The sequence below is a fragment of the Triturus cristatus genome, chromosome 9, assembly GCF_964204655.1.
Source record: "Triturus cristatus chromosome 9, aTriCri1.1, whole genome shotgun sequence".
Lineage (NCBI taxonomy): Eukaryota > Metazoa > Chordata > Amphibia > Caudata > Salamandridae > Triturus > Triturus cristatus.
This window is the reverse complement of record NC_140592.1, coordinates 970,458,076-970,474,131: the sequence shown is the minus strand read 5'-3', so window position 1 is coordinate 970,474,131 and position 16,056 is coordinate 970,458,076.

The window sequence follows — 16,056 nt, the reverse complement described above, 5'->3', positions numbered from 1 at the left end:
AACCTTACACTCCTTCCTTTACATTCACCTGTTGCACTGTGCCTTTCTGACCTCCTTGTCTTTGTGTGCTACTTTTTGCCTAGTTTTTCACCCCTTCCGCCTGCTGCTGCCTCACCTGTGGCACCGCCCCACTGAGTGCCCTGATTCTGCAACCCACACGCCTCCAAAATGCTCCACCCTTCCCCCCTCCACCCATTCTTAATGCAGCCAGCAGCTTGTCTGTGCCACTGTTGCGCCAACGCTGTGCCAAAGGCAGGACCGTCTGCGCCTGCAACGTGCACAGTGCACAACCCTCTGGTCCTTGCATGACCCACGTCACACAACAGGCTCATGCTGCAGCCACCCTCTAAGCAATGTTCACCAGAATATCAACCGCCTGCTATCAGGCAACCCATAAGCGCACACACGACACCTTCGCATGCTGAGTGTGCAACTCCAACTGCCTACACAGCGCTGCCCCGCCTACCAGACCCTGTCAGAACAACCAGGTCATGTGCCTCCTACTCCACACCCGCTCCTTCCACCAGCACACCATTGGACTCTGTTACCACCTCAACACAACAGCCCCACACATCACCTTCATGACAGTAACCTGGATGAAAGCATCCTCAGCACAATACTTCTTCATTGCCATCTCTGACAGATACAAGATCACCCGCAGGGACGGCTCCAACAATCCCGGAGGATGAATTGCAATTTATTCACAAGTACACCCTCAGAGTCACTATTCCGGTTTGCACTAACCCCCTGGCAACCCCCAGAGTAACACTCATCTACAGATCTCCAGGCCTACATCCACAATTCCGCAAAGCCATCAACACGTACATCTGCACGCACGCCCTCACCTCCACAGGCTACATGTGGCTGGGGGCCAGTAACATCTTGCTGGAGGAGAACCACACCACCATACATCATTGGGCCATCAACATTTGCATCCACGTCTCCGACAAGCAACACACTGCCCCACACCCCGCTACTGATCCCCCAAAGATGCTTGATGTAAGTCACCACAGACAAGCTGTGTGGGATACTCGAACCAACACCACCGCCACACCCTGCAACCTCACACACTGGATCAGCAACTGATCCAACAATCTTGCCACATTGACGGACTTTCCTGTGAAGCACAACAACAGTTAAGCCACCTGGGACAAGGCAGACCTACTGGACTCATACAGATCTAGCCGGACTCTTGTGCAAACCTTGCAACACAAAGAACCATCAGTTACCTTACAGCCCTGGAAAACGCCACACACAGCCATCACCATATCATCAGCAAGGACAAGTGGAGATCCTTCAGATAGGGCCGAGGCACCAAAACACACAACATCAAGGAGCTAATCAGCATTGTGAGTGAAATGACAGCAGCTCTCCATCCAAAAGACACCCCACCCTTGCAAGGCAGATCAAATCCCTTGCAACTTTCTACCACTGCAAGCTCATGGACATACACGACAGCCTTGGCACACAGAGGCAGACAGCACTATTATCCACGGGACAAACCCCCCTCTGGTTCTGGACTCCCGTCAGCAGCAAATACACCACCTGGCTCATGTGCACCATCCACTCTGGCTCTCCATCAGGCCCCTTCCCACACAACATCTCAACCACATCATTCCCCATCCTTGAAGCCCACCTCCAGCACGTCATGAATGTCTCCTTTGAGTTTGCTAAGACTTATAGAGGTCAATTGTGCACTGCTGTGGTTAGCATTACGTTTCAAAGTCTGTGCCGTGCTCCAGGGTATCACTCCTTGCTTCGGAGTGTGAAAGTATCAAACAAGAGGTAGCAACCCCACCACTGTGGGGTGTCTCCCCGGGCACTGGACTGTAATGGAATGAGCTTATCGTAGTTGTCAATGAATGCGTTACTCGATTCTACGTTGAGTGTTTAAGATTGTTTTAATTTCACAATCAAATCTTCATTAATCCATGGAAAACTTCATTTCCCAAAATGCAACATCTTTTTTCACAACATCGTTTCGATCGACGTTCCAATGCATTTCGGCGTAATGCCTTCGTCAGGGAACATCTAAAACAAAAAGTTTAAGCTGTATATAGTGATACAAGAAAGCTATACATGATACACAGTCCTAATCGCATGCATTATAAAGATGTTAATCGGGAGGTATCTGAATGTATAAACATTTTATCGCAGTTAAGGTGCATTAATGAACTGCATAGCAACTGTAACGGTGGCGTGTGCGGAAAATGTGTCCGTGTGTGGATGAATAACGTTTCTGAAGCGGTTGCTAATTCTAACAGAAATTACTATTTTTAAATAGAACGGTTGTTGGAGATTAAAATGAAAGTCTACGGTGCCCACTATGAGTGGTTGATAGTGAGTGTCAAGAACTTACCGGTGCTGTGAACCGTCGGTACGCTCAAGGGTTTTCCGTGAGTGTTCAGCTGATTCTGAATCGCTGTGTGTGAATATTAACGTAATTGACGTGCTTGCGTGTGAGTACTAGGAGTCGAAAGAGGACTGTATGAGTAGGTGAAGAGGGAGGATAAAGTTATTGAAAAAAAATGTATTAAAAAAAAGTAGTGATATCGAGCGTAGCGAAATGGCTAGTAATGTGAAACTTGGTGTGTAATGATACCAACAGTGATTCTATTAGGATGGTACAAGTGGTGAATTCACAAATGTCACAATCAATCAATGATGAGGCGGCAGCCTTCCGATATGGTGCCCACGGGCAATGTCACTGGTAGATAAGTAGGCTAATAGGGATGTTCATAATTTATAGGTAGCATGAGAATTCCACCCTATCATTCATACCATGCGGGTGTAATGAATTTAAGTGGTAAATCCAGTAATTTTCTCTTTGCAGTAGTGAGGTATGATTATCTTTTCCTTCTCGTTTTTCCACAACCTCTAGAATGCAAGCTTTTAGTTGACTGTTGTGATGTTGAGCTTCAATGAAATGGCGGGCTACCATTGATTTGGTTTGTTTTGTTCTTATATTGCTCTTGTGTTCATTCAACCGAACTTTTAATTTGCGTTCTGTTTGGCCAACGTAGATTTTCCCACACGGGCATTTTAACAAGTAGATTATGTGTCACAGGTGGCTGTCACTTGTAATTTGATTTTATGTCCTTTCATGGGATGCGTGATGTAAGTTCCCTTAATAATGTTGTGGCAGTTGCTGCAATTCAAACATGGTATCGTGCCTTTGTAGGTAGCTTGTGGTGTCTTTGTGAGGGAGTGTTTAATGAGTTCTCCAAATTTTTACCACGAGTGTAAGCAAATACTGGCTCAGAGGCGAAGATGTTTTTAAAATCCTGTTCCAGTTGTAACAAAGACCAGTGTTTTTTGACTGACCTTTTCAAATGTTGACTCATGGTAGAGTATTTGCTAAAGCATGTTATTCTTTCATCCGTGGTTTTGGGTCGTGGCGAGAGTAGTTGTTGTCTAGTGACATTACTGGCTCGATCTTTGGCTCGTGTCAATATGTGTTCCGGATATCCTCTCTGTCTAAATCTCTGTAGCATATCTTCTTGTTGCTCTGTGGACTTGACGGTGTCTGAGACAATCCTTTTCACCCTCAATAGTTGGGAGTATGGTAGATGCTGTTTGAGTGGTTGGGGGTGGAAGCTGTCATATGTCAAGGTGTTATTTCTGTCCGACGTTTTTCTGTACAAATTTGTTTCGAAACCTCTCAAAGTTTTAGTGACTCTTACATCCAGGAAGTTGATCGTGTGTTCACTGATCTCATGGGTAAATTGAATTCTATCATCAATGAGATTCAATAGTGTAATTTGGTCTTCGAGTTCTTTGTGGTTTCCTTTCCATAATATAAAAATGTCATCGATGAATCTTAAGTATAGTAGTGTTTGGTTCTTCCAAGGTTGAGTATTTAAGATGTGTTCTTCCTCAAAATAGTTCATAAAGATGTTGGCATACGCGGGCGCTGCACAGTTGCCCATCGAAGTGCCAGTCTTCTGTAAATACCATGTGTTTTGCCACTGGAAATAGGAATGTAGAAGGGTGAAATTTAAAAGTTCCATCAGAAAAATCTTCATACCTTCTTCATAATCTGTGTTTAATAGGGCCTTTTCAACAGCTTCAATTCCTGCTTGATGTGGGATAGATGTGTATAGAGATTTTACATCTATAGTGCACAGTAGTGTGGTTTCCTCTTCGGTGATGCTTATGAGATTGAGTTTATTAAGGAAGTCTGTAGTGTCTTTAAGAAAAGATGTCATTTTAAGAATGCATGGTTGAAGATAGCTGTCCAAAAATTTGCCAACAGGTTCATGTATGCTCCCACGTGTCGAAACTATGGGACGACAAGGAGGTTGAATGGGATCTTTATGAATTTTTGGTACCATGTAGAACTTGGGACTCCTGGGTTGAGGTTGCGTTAGGTACTTTTTTACTTTTTCATTGATGATGCCTCCATCAAAGGCTCTTTGTATAATGTGTGTCAGGGTCGCTTTGAACTCCTCAGTAGGATTTGAGGTCAGTTCCATGTAGGTATTCTCGTCTTTTAGGTGGGTTTCAGCTTGTTTTTGGTAGTAGGTGGTGTTCAGGATTACAAGGGCTCCCCCTTTATCCGCCTTTTGGCAGATAATCTTAGTGTTGTTAGATATGGATTTTAGGGTTTCAAATTCTTTAGTGCTGAAATTTCGATACCGCGTTCTTTTTTGGAAGTTGATTTTGGCTAAATCTTGTTTAACCAATTGTTCGAATAAATCGATGGTTTTATGACTTATGGGGGCTACATATGAGCTGATGGATCTCAATCCTTTTAGTGGATCTTCAATCTCTGTGGTTGGTTTTGTAATGATATTTTCAAAAAAGTGCCGTAAGCGTATCTTTCTCATAAGTTTATAGAGGCTGATGTGAGATTCCAAAAGGTTAGATTGCGTGGTGGGCACAAACGATGTTCCCTTTTGTAATGTTTTGAGTTCGAACTCGTTGAAGTGGTAATCAGATATGTTAATCACCAGACTTTCTGTTAAGTGCCTTTCTTCTTGTCTCTTTTGGCTGCTGTGACATTCCTCGTTTGAGGTATTTCTTTCCCTTTTGTTTTGTCCTTTTCTTTTTGCTCGCCTGGGTCGTCCTGTTCTTCGCGGCCTGAGTCTAAAAAAGGCGTTTCACGTGAGGTTGAGGCTGATGCTTCTGATATGATTGGGGGTGTCTGATTTGGTCTTGTCGTGGTTTCATTCTCAGAGGATGAGGTGTCAGTTTGGGGGGTATATGGACGGTTTTGTCGTCTTTTGGCGTAGATATCTGCCCACGTGTAGACTTCCCCCATTTTGTAGTCCACTGTGTCTCTACGGTATTTGCGAATTTTTCTATCGTTGACCTCTTGTGTATGTTTAGCAAGCTGGCTATTTATGTCGTTTAATACTTTTGTAAGTTCTTCAGTGGACATGATTTTATCCAACTCGGTTTTTATTGACGAGATTTCTTGGTTTAATTCTTCCAATATGTTTGACGATTCCTCAATGATGAGGAGGATTAAATCCAAAGAGCTCTTATTTAGAATTGCATACCATCTCTCTGTGAATTTCTGTGCGTTTTTGCATAATGAGGGTTTAAGAGATATTCTCAGACCTCTTGGGATTCTTTGTGCCTTGTGGTATCGTATCATCGTGCTGGCGTGTAGTCGTTGATTGATGGCCTTTCTGGATAGGTAAAGTAGTTGCCTGATGTTCTGTTCTTTGCTGCGACTAGTGGTGTGTTCAGTGGTTTCTTCTTGTATTAGTGCATATATCCTGGAAATCTCTTCATTGGCAAAAGCAAAGGTTTCCGCCCTGGATTCCGTGAGGTTTGTTATCTCATCATATGACATGATTTTTAGTTTGCGTGCTACAATCGTGGAGCAGGAGGGTTAGATAAGACTTATAGAGGTCAATTGTGCACTGCTGTGGTTAGCATTACGTTTCAAAGTCTGTGCCGTGCTCCAGGGTATCACTCCCTGCTTCGGAGTGTGAAAGTATCAAACAAGAGGTAGCAACCCCACCACTGTGGGGTGTCTCCCCGGGCACTGGACTGTAATGGAATGAGCTTATCGTAGTTGTCAATGAATGCGTTACTCGATTCTACGTTGAGTGTTTAAGATTGTTTTAATTTCACAATCAAATCTTCATTAATCCATGGAAAACTTCATTTCCCAAAATGCAACATCTTTTTTCACAACATCGTTTCGATCGACGTTCCAATGCATTTCGGCGTAATGCCTTCGTCAGGGAACATCTAAAACAAAAAGTTTAAGCTGTATATAGTGATACAAGAAAGCTATACATGGAACACAGTCCTAATCGCATGCATTATAAAGATGTTAATCGGGAGGTATCTGAATGTATAAACATTTTATCGCATTTAAGGTGCATTAATGAACTGCACAGCAACTGTAACGGTGGCGTGTGCGGAAAATGTGTCCGTGTGTGGATGAATAACGTTTCTGAAGCGGTTGCTAATTCTAACAGAAATTACTATTTTTAAATAGAACGGTTGTTGGAGATTAAAATGAAAGTCTACGGTGCCCACTATGAGTGGTTGATAGTGAGTGTCAAGAACTTACCGGTGCTGTGAACCGTCGGTACGCTCAAGGGTTTTCCGTGAGTGTTCAGCTGATTCTGAATCGCTGTGTGTGAATATTAACGTAATTGACGTGCTTGCGTGTGAGTACTAGGAGTCGAAAGAGGACTGTATGAGTAGGTGAAGAGGGAGGATAAAGTTATTGAAAAAAAATGTATTAAAAAAAAGTAGTGATATCGAGCGTAGCGAAATGGCTAGTAATGTGAAACTTGGTGTGTAATGATACCAACAGTGATTCTATTAGGATGGTACAAGTGGTGAATTCACAAATGTCACAATCAATCAATGATGAGGCGGCAGCCTTCCGATATGGTGCCCACGGGCAATGTCACTGGTAGATAAGTAGGCTAATAGGGATGTTCATAATTTATAGGTAGCATGAGAATTCCACCCTATCATTCATATCATGCGGGTGTAATGAATTTAAATGGTAAATCCAGTAATTTTCTCTTTGCAGCAGTGAGGTATGATTATCTTTTCCTTCTCGTTTTTCCACTACCTCTAGAATGCAAGCTTTTAGTTGACTGTTGTGATGTTGAGCTTCAATGAAATGGTGGGCTACCATTGATTTGGTTTGTTTTGTTCTTATATTGCTCTTGTGTTCATTCAACCGAACTTTTAATTTGCGTTCTGTTTGGCCAACGTAGATTTTCCCACACGGGCATTTTAACAAGTAGATTATGTTGGAAGTGTCACAGGTGGCTGTCACTTGTAATTTGATTTTATGTCCTTTCATGGGATGCGTGATGTATGTTCCCTTAATAATGTTGTGGCAGTTGCTGCAATTCAAACATGGTATCGTGCCTTTGTAGGTAGCTTGTGGTGTCTTTGTGAGGGAGTGTTTAATGAGTTCTCCAAATTTTTACCACGAGTGTAAGCAAATACTGGCTCAGAGGCGAAGATGTTTTTAAAATCCTGTTCCAGTTGTAACAAAGACCAGTGTTTTTTGACTGACCTTTTCAAATGTTGACTCATGGTAGAGTATTTGCTAACGCATGTTATTCTTTCATCCGTGGTTTTGGGTCGTGGCGAGAGTAGTTGTTGTCTAGTGACATTACTGGCTCGATCTTTGGCTTGTGTCAATATGTGTTCTGGATATCCTCTCTGTCTAAATCTCTGTAGCATATCTTCTTGTTGCTCTGTGGACTTGACGGTGTCTGAGACAATCCTTTTCACCCTCAATAGTTGGGAGTATGGTAGATGCTGTTTGAGTGGTTGGGGGTGGAAGCTGTCATATGTCAAGGTGTTATTTCTGTCCGACGTTTTTCTGTACAAATTTGTTTCGAAACCTCTCAAAGTTTTAGTGACTCTTACATCCAGGAAGTTGATCGTGTGTTCACTGATCTCATGGGTAAATTGAATTCTATCATCAATGAGATTCAATAGTGTAATTTGGTCTTCGAGTTCTTTGTGGTTTCCTTTCCATAATATAAAAATGTCATCGATGAATCTTAAGTATACTAGTGTTTGGTTCTTCCAAGGTTGAGTATTTAAGATGTGTTCTTCCTCAAAATAGTTCATAAAGATGTTGGCATACGCGGGCGCTGCACAGTTGCCCATCGAAGTGCCAGTCTTCTGTAAATACCATGTGTTTTGCCACTGGAAATAGGAATGTAGAAGGGTGAAATTTAAAAGTTCCATCAGAAAAATCTTCATACCTTCTTCATAATCTGTGTTTAATAGGGCCTTTTCAACAGCTTCAATTCCTGCTTGATGTGGGATAGATGTGTATAGAGATTTTACATCTATAGTGCACAGTAGTGTGGTTTCCTCTTCGGTGATGCTTATGAGATTGAGTTTATTAAGGAAGTCTGTAGTGTCTTTAAGAAAAGATGTCATTTTAAGAACGCATGGTTGAAGATAGCTGTCCAAAAATTTGCCAACAGGTTCATGTATGCTCCCACGTGTCGAAACTATGGGACGACAAGGAGGTTGAATGGGATCTTTATGAATTTTTGGTACCATGTAGAACTTGGGACTCCTGGGTTGAGGTTGCGTTAGGTACTTTTTTACTTTTTCATTGATGATGCCTCCATCAAAGGCTCTTTGTATAATGTGTGTCAGGGTCGCTTTGAACTCCTCAGTAGGATTTGAGGTCAGTTCCATGTAGGTATTCTCGTCTTTTAGGTGGGTTTCAGCTTGTTTTTGGTAGTAGGTGGTGTTCAGGATTACAAGGGCTCCCCCTTTATCCGCCTTTTGGCAGATAATCTTAGTGTTGTTAGATATGGATTTTAGGGTTGCAAATTCTTTAGTGCTGAAATTTCGATACCGCGTTCTTTTTTGGAAGTTGATTTTGGCTAAATCTTGTTTAACCAATTGTTCGAATAAATCGATGGTTTTATGACTTATGGGGGCTACATATGAGCTGATGGATCTCAATCCTTTTAGTGGATCTTCAATCTCTGTGGTTGGTTTTGTAATGATATTTTCAAAAAAGTGCCGTAAGCGTATCTTTCTCATAAGTTTATAGAGGCTGATGTGAGATTCCAAAAGGTTAGATTGCGTGGTGGGCACAAACGATGTTCCCTTTTGTAATGTTTGAGTTCGAACTCATTGAAGTGGTAATCAGATATGTTAATCACCAGACTTTCTGTTAAGTGCCTTTCTTCTTGTCTCTTTTGGCTGCTGTGACATTCCTCGTTTGAGGTATTTCTTTCCCTTTTGTTTTGTCCTTTTCTTTTTGCTCGCCTGGGTCGTCCTGTTCTTCGCGGCCTGAGTCTAAAAAAGGCGTTTCACGTGAGGTTGAGGCTGATGCTTCTGATATGATTGGGGGTGTCTGATTTGGTCTTGTCGTGGTTTCATTCTCAGAGGATGAGGTGTCAGTTTGGGGGGTATATGGACGGTTTTGTCGTCTTTTGGCGTAGATATCTGCCCACGTGTAGACTTCCCCCATTTTGTAGTCCACTGTGTCTCTACGGTATTTGCAAATTTTTCTATCGTTGACCTCTTGTGTATGTTTAGCAAGCTGGCTATTTATGTCGTTTAATACTTTTGTAAGTTCTTCAGTGAACATGATTTTATCCAACTCGGTTTTTATTGACGAGATTTCTTGGTTTAATTCTTCCAATATGTTTGACAATTCCTCAATGATGAGGAGGATTAAATCCAAAGAGCTCTTATTTAGAATTGCATACCATCTCTCTGTGAATTTCTGTGCGTTTTTGCATAATGAGGGTTTAAGAGATATTCTCAGACCTCTTGGGATTCTTTGTGCCTTGTGGTATCGTATCATCGTGCTGGCGTGTAGTCGTTGATTGATGGCCTTTCTGGATAGGTAAAGTAGTTGCCTGATGTTCTGTTCTTTGCTGCGACTAGTGGTGTGTTCAGTGGTTTCTTCTTGTATTAGTGCATATATCCTGGAAATCTCTTCATTGGCAAAAGCAAAGGTTTCCGCCCTGGATTCCGTGAGGTTTGTTATCTCATCATATGACATGATTTTTAGTTTGCGTGCTACAATCGTGGAGCAGGAGGGTTAGATAAGACTTATAGAGGTCAATTGTGCACTGCTGTGGTTAGCATTACGTTTCAAAGTCTGTGCCGTGCTCCAGGGTATCACTCCCTGCTTCGGAGTGTGAAAGTATCAAACAAGAGGTAGCAACCCCACCACTGTGGGGTGTCTCCCCGGGCACTGGACTGTAATGGAATGAGCTTATCGTAGTTGTCAATGAATGCGTTACTCGATTCTACGTTGAGTGTTTAAGATTGTTTTAATTTCACAATCAAATCTTCATTAATCCATGGAAAACTTCATTTCCCAAAATGCAACATCTTTTTTCACAACATCGTTTCAATCGACGTTCCAATGCATTTCGGCGTAATGCCTTCGTCAGGGAACATCTAAACAAAAAGTTTAAGCTGTATATAGTGATACAAGAAAGCTATACATGATACACAGTCCTAATCGCATGCATTATAAAGATGTTAATCGGGAGGTATCTGAATGTATAAACATTTTATCGCAGTTAAGGTGCATTAATGAACTGCATAGCAACTGTAACGGTGGCGTGTGCGGAAAATGTGTCCGTGTGTGGATGAATAACGTTTCTGAAGCGGTTGCTAATTCTAACAGAAATTACTATTTTTAAATAGAACGGTTGTTGGAGATTAAAATGAAAGTCTACGGTGCCCACTATGAGTGGTTGATAGTGAGTGTCAAGAACTTACCGGTGCTGTGAACCGTCGGTACGCTCAAGGGTTTTCCGTGAGTGTTCAGCTGATTCTGAATCGCTGTGTGTGAATATTAACGTAATTGACGTGCTTGCGTGTGAGTACTAGGAGTCGAAAGAGGACTGTATGAGTAGGTGAAGAGGGAGGATAAAGTTATTGAAAAAAAATGTATTAAAAAAAGTAGTGATATCGAGCGTAGCGAAATGGCTAGTAATGTGAAACTTGGTGTGTAATGATACCAACAGTGATTCTATTAGGATGGTACAAGTGGTGAATTCACAAATGTCACAATCAATCAATGATGAGGCGGCAGCCTTCCGATATGGTGCCCACGGGCAATGTCACTGGTAGATAAGTAGGCTAATAGGGATGTTCATAATTTATAGGTAGCATGAGAATTCCACCCTATCATTCATACCATGCGGGTGTAATGAATTTAAGTGGTAAATCCAGTAATTTTCTCTTTGCAGTAGTGAGGTATGATTATCTTTTCCTTCTCGTTTTTCCACAACCTCTAGAATGCAAGCTTTTAGTTGACTGTTGTGATGTTGAGCTTCAATGAAATGGTGGGCTACCATTGATTTGGTTTGTTTTGTTCTTATATTGCTCTTGTGTTCATTCAACCGAACTTTTAATTTGCGTTCTGTTTGGCCAACGTAGATTTTCCCACACGGGCATTTTAACAAGTAGATTATGTTGGAAGTGTCACAGGTGGCTGTCACTTGTAATTTGATTTTATGTCCTTTCATGGGATGCGTGATGTAAGTTCCCTTAATAATGTTGTGGCAGTTGCTGCAATTCAAACATGGTATCGTGCCTTTGTAGGTAGCTTGTGGTGTCTTTGTGAGGGAGTGTTTAATGAGTTCTCCAAATTTTTACCACGAGTGTAAGCAAATACTGGCTCAGAGGCGAAGATGTTTTTAAAATCCTGTTCCAGTTGTAACAAAGACCAGTGTTTTTTGACTGACCTTTTCAAATGTTGACTCATGGTAGAGTATTTGCTAACGCATGTTATTCTTTCATCCGTGGTTTTGGGTCGTGGCGAGAGTAGTTGTTGTCTAGTGACATTACTGGCTCGATCTTTGGCTTGTGTCAATATGTGTTCTGGATATCCTCTCTGTCTAAATCTCTGTAGCATATCTTCTTGTTGCTCTGTGGACTTGACGGTGTCTGAGACAATCCTTTTCACCCTCAATAGTTGGGAGTATGGTAGATGCTGTTTGAGTGGTTGGGGGTGGAAGCTGTCATATGTCAAGGTGTTATTTCTGTCCGACGTTTTTCTGTACAAATTTGTTTCGAAACCTCTCAAAGTTTTAGTTACTCTTACATCCAGGAAGTTGATCGTGTGTTCACTGATCTCATGGGTAAATTGAATTCTATCATCAATGAGATTCAATAGTGTAATTTGGTCTTCGAGTTCTTTGTGGTTTCCTTTCCATAATATAAAAATGTCATCGATGAATCTTAAGTATAGTAGTGTTTGGTTCTTCCAAGGTTGAGTATTTAAGATGTGTTCTTCCTCAAAATAGTTCATAAAGATGTTGGCATACGCGGGCGCTGCACAGTTGCCCATCGAAGTGCCAGTCTTCTGTAAATACCATGTGTTTTGCCACTGGAAATAGGAATGTAGAAGGGTGAAATTTAAAAGTTCCATCAGAAAAATCTTCATACCTTCTTCATAATCTGTGTTTAATAGGGCCTTTTCAACAGCTTCAATTCCTGCTTGATGTGGGATAGATGTGTATGGAGATTTTACATCTATAGCGCACAGTAGTGTGGTTTCCTCTTCGGTGATGTTTATGAGATTGAGTTTATTAAGGAAGTCTGTAGTGTCTTTAAGAAAAGATGTCATTTTAAGAACGCATGGTTGAAGATAGCTGTCCAAAAATTTGCCAACAGGTTCATGTATGCTCCCACGTGTCGAAACTATGGGACGACAAGGAGGTTGAATGGGATCTTTATGAATTTTTGGTACCATGTAGAACTTGGGACTCCTGGGTTGAGGTTGCGTTAGGTACTTTTTTACTTTTTCATTGATGATGCCTCCATCAAAGGCTCTTTGTATAATGTGTGTCAGGGTCGCTTTGAACTCCTCAGTAGGATTTGAGGTCAGTTCCATGTAGGTATTCTCGTCTTTTAGGTGGGTTTCAGCTTGTTTTTGGTAGTAGGTGGTGTTCAGGATTACAAGGGCTCCCCCTTTATCCGCCTTTTGGCAGATAATCTTAGTGTTGTTAGATATGGATTTTAGGGTTGCAAATTCTTTAGTGCTGAAATTTCGATACCGCGTTCTTTTTTGGAAGTTGATTTTGGCTAAATCTTGTTTAACCAATTGTTCGAATAAATCGATGGTTTTATGACTTATGGGGGCTACATATGAGCTGATGGATCTCAATCCTTTTAGTGGATCTTCAATCTCTGTGGTTGGTTTTGTAATGATATTTTCAAAAAAGTGCCGTAAGCGTATCTTTCTCATAAGTTTATAGAGGCTGATGTGAGATTCCAAAAGGTTAGATTGCATGGTGGGCACAAACGATGTTCCCTTTTGTAATGTTTTGAGTTCGAACTCGTTGAAGTGGTAATCAGATATGTTAATCACCAGACTTTCTGTTAAGTGCCTTTCTTCTTGTCTCTTTTGGCTGCTGTGACATTCCTCGTTTGAGGTATTTCTTTCCCTTTTGTTTTGTCCTTTTCTTTTTGCCCGCCTGGGTCGTCCTGTTCTTCGCGGCCTGAGTCTAAAAAAGGCGTTTCATGTGAGGTTGAGGCTGATGCTTCTGATATGATTGGGGGTGTCTGATTTGGTCTTGTCGTGGTTTCATTCTCAGAGGATGAGGTGTCAGTTTGGGGGGTATATGGACGGTTTTGTCGTCTTTTGGCGTAGATATCTGCCCACGTGTAGACTTCCCCCATTTTGTAGTCCACTGTGTCTCTACGGTATTTGCGAATTTTTCTATCGTTGACCTCTTGTGTATGTTTAGCAAGCTGGCTATTTATGTCGTTTAATACTTTTGTAAGTTCTTCAGTGGACATGATTTTATCCAACTCGGTTTTTATTGACGAGATTTCTTGGTTTAATTCTTCCAATATGTTTGACAATTCCTCAATGATGAGGAGGATTAAATCCAAAGAGCACTTATTTAGAATTGCATACCATCTCTCTGTGAATTTCTGTGCGTTTTTGCATAATGAGGGTTTAAGAGATATTCTCAGACCTCTTGGGATTCTTTGTGCCTTGTGGTATCGTATCATCGTGCTGGCGTGTAGTCGTTGATTGATGGCCTTTCTGGATAGGTAAAGTAGTTGCCTGATGTTCTGTTCTTTGCTGCGACTAGTGGTGTGTTCAGTGGTTTCTTCTTGTATTAGTGCATATATCCTGGAAATCTCTTCATTGGCGAAAGCAAAGGTTTCCGCCCTGGATTCCGTGAGGTTTGTTATCTCATCATATGACATGATTTTTAGTTTGCGTGCTACAATCGTGGAGCAGGAGGGTTAGATAAGACTTATAGAGGTCAATTGTGCAATGCTGTGGTTAGCATTACGTTTCAAAGTCTGTGCCGTGCTCCAGGGTATCACTCCCTGCTTCGGAGTGTGAAAGTATCAAACAAGAGGTAGCAACCCCACCACTGTGGGGTGTCTCCCCGGGCACTGGACTGTAATGGAATGAGCTTATCGTAGTTGTCAATGAATGCGTTACTCGATTCTACGTTGAGTGTTTAAGATTGTTTTAATTTCACAATCAAATCTTCATTAATCCATGGAAAACTTCATTTCCCAAAATGCAACATCTTTTTTCACAACATCGTTTCAATCGACGTTCCAATGCATTTCGGCGTAATGCCTTCGTCAGGGAACATCTAAAACAAAAAGTTTAAGCTGTATATAGTGATACAAGAAAGCTATACATGATACACAGTCCTAATCGAATGCATTATAAAGATGTTAATCGGGAGGTATCTGAATGTATAAACATTTTATCGCAGTTAAGGTGCATTAATGAACTGCATAGCAACTGTAACGGTGGCGTGTGCGGAAAATGTGTCCGTGTGTGGATGAATAACGTTTCTGAAGCGGTTGCTAATTCTAACAGAAATTACTATTTTTAAATAGAACGGTTGTTGGAGATTAAAATGAAAGTCTACGGTGCCCACTATGAGTGGTTGATAGTGAGTGTCAAGAACTTACCGGTGCTGTGAACCGTCGGTACGCTCAAGGGTTTTCCGTGAGTGTGCAGCTGATTCTGAATCGCTGTGTGTGAATATTAACGTAATTGACGTGCTTGCGTGTGAGTACTAGGAGTCGAAAGAGGACTGTATGAGTAGGTGAAGAGGGAGGATAAAGTTATTGAAAAAAAATGTATTAAAAAAAGTAGTGATATCGAGCGTAGCGAAATGGCTAGTAATGTGAAACTTGCCACATTCCATGGGATCTGGAGGCATGCAGAGACCCAGGCCCTTCTTAAACAACGGCCGGCAGTACCACAGGCTCTCCTGGAACATCACCCTGCTTCCCTACCCAGCAAATGTCATCAGGAAGACACTCAACGAGCAACTGACAAACTTCCTCCACGCAAACAGCTCCAGGTAACCGGCACCAGACCATCTTCCACAGTAATCACATCACTGCAACCGTCATCATTGCCACCACCAATGACAACTTTGCCCTACTCAACAATGGTGAGACCACCCCCCTTGACCTCTCAACGGCATTCTACACCATGTGCTACCACACTGTCAGCTCACACATCTCCAACACTGGTATCCAGAGGAGGGCCCAGGATTAAATCAACAAGTAGCTCACCAGCAAGGCCCAGGGAGTCCGCCTCCACCCTTCAGCATGTAGTACACTGGGGTCATCTGGCCCATGCCCCAGGGTTCATCTCTCAGCGTGAGGATCTTCAATGTCTCCATGACCCCCCTCTCCACCACATGCGCACACGACCTCATCATCATCTCGTATGCCATTGACACCCAGCTGCTCCTCACTCTCACCAAAGACCCAGCCATCGCCAGATCCAACCTTCAAGAAGGCATGAGATCCGTTGACGAATGGCTGAACATCAGCCACCTGAGGCTGGACTTGGACAGGAATGAGGTCATCATCTGAGGATTGTCTCCTTACGGCTGGGTCAACTCCTTGTGTCCTACCGGCCTGGGCACCGCACCAGCACCCAGTGGCCACACACGCAAGCTGGTGTTCATCATGGACTCATCGCTCATAATTACCATGCAATTCAACACCATCTGCACCTCATGCTGCAACACCCTCCGCATGCTGAAAATGATTCACAGATAGATCCACTCCAAGGCAAGACAGACCGTTCCCCAGGTCCACGACACCAGC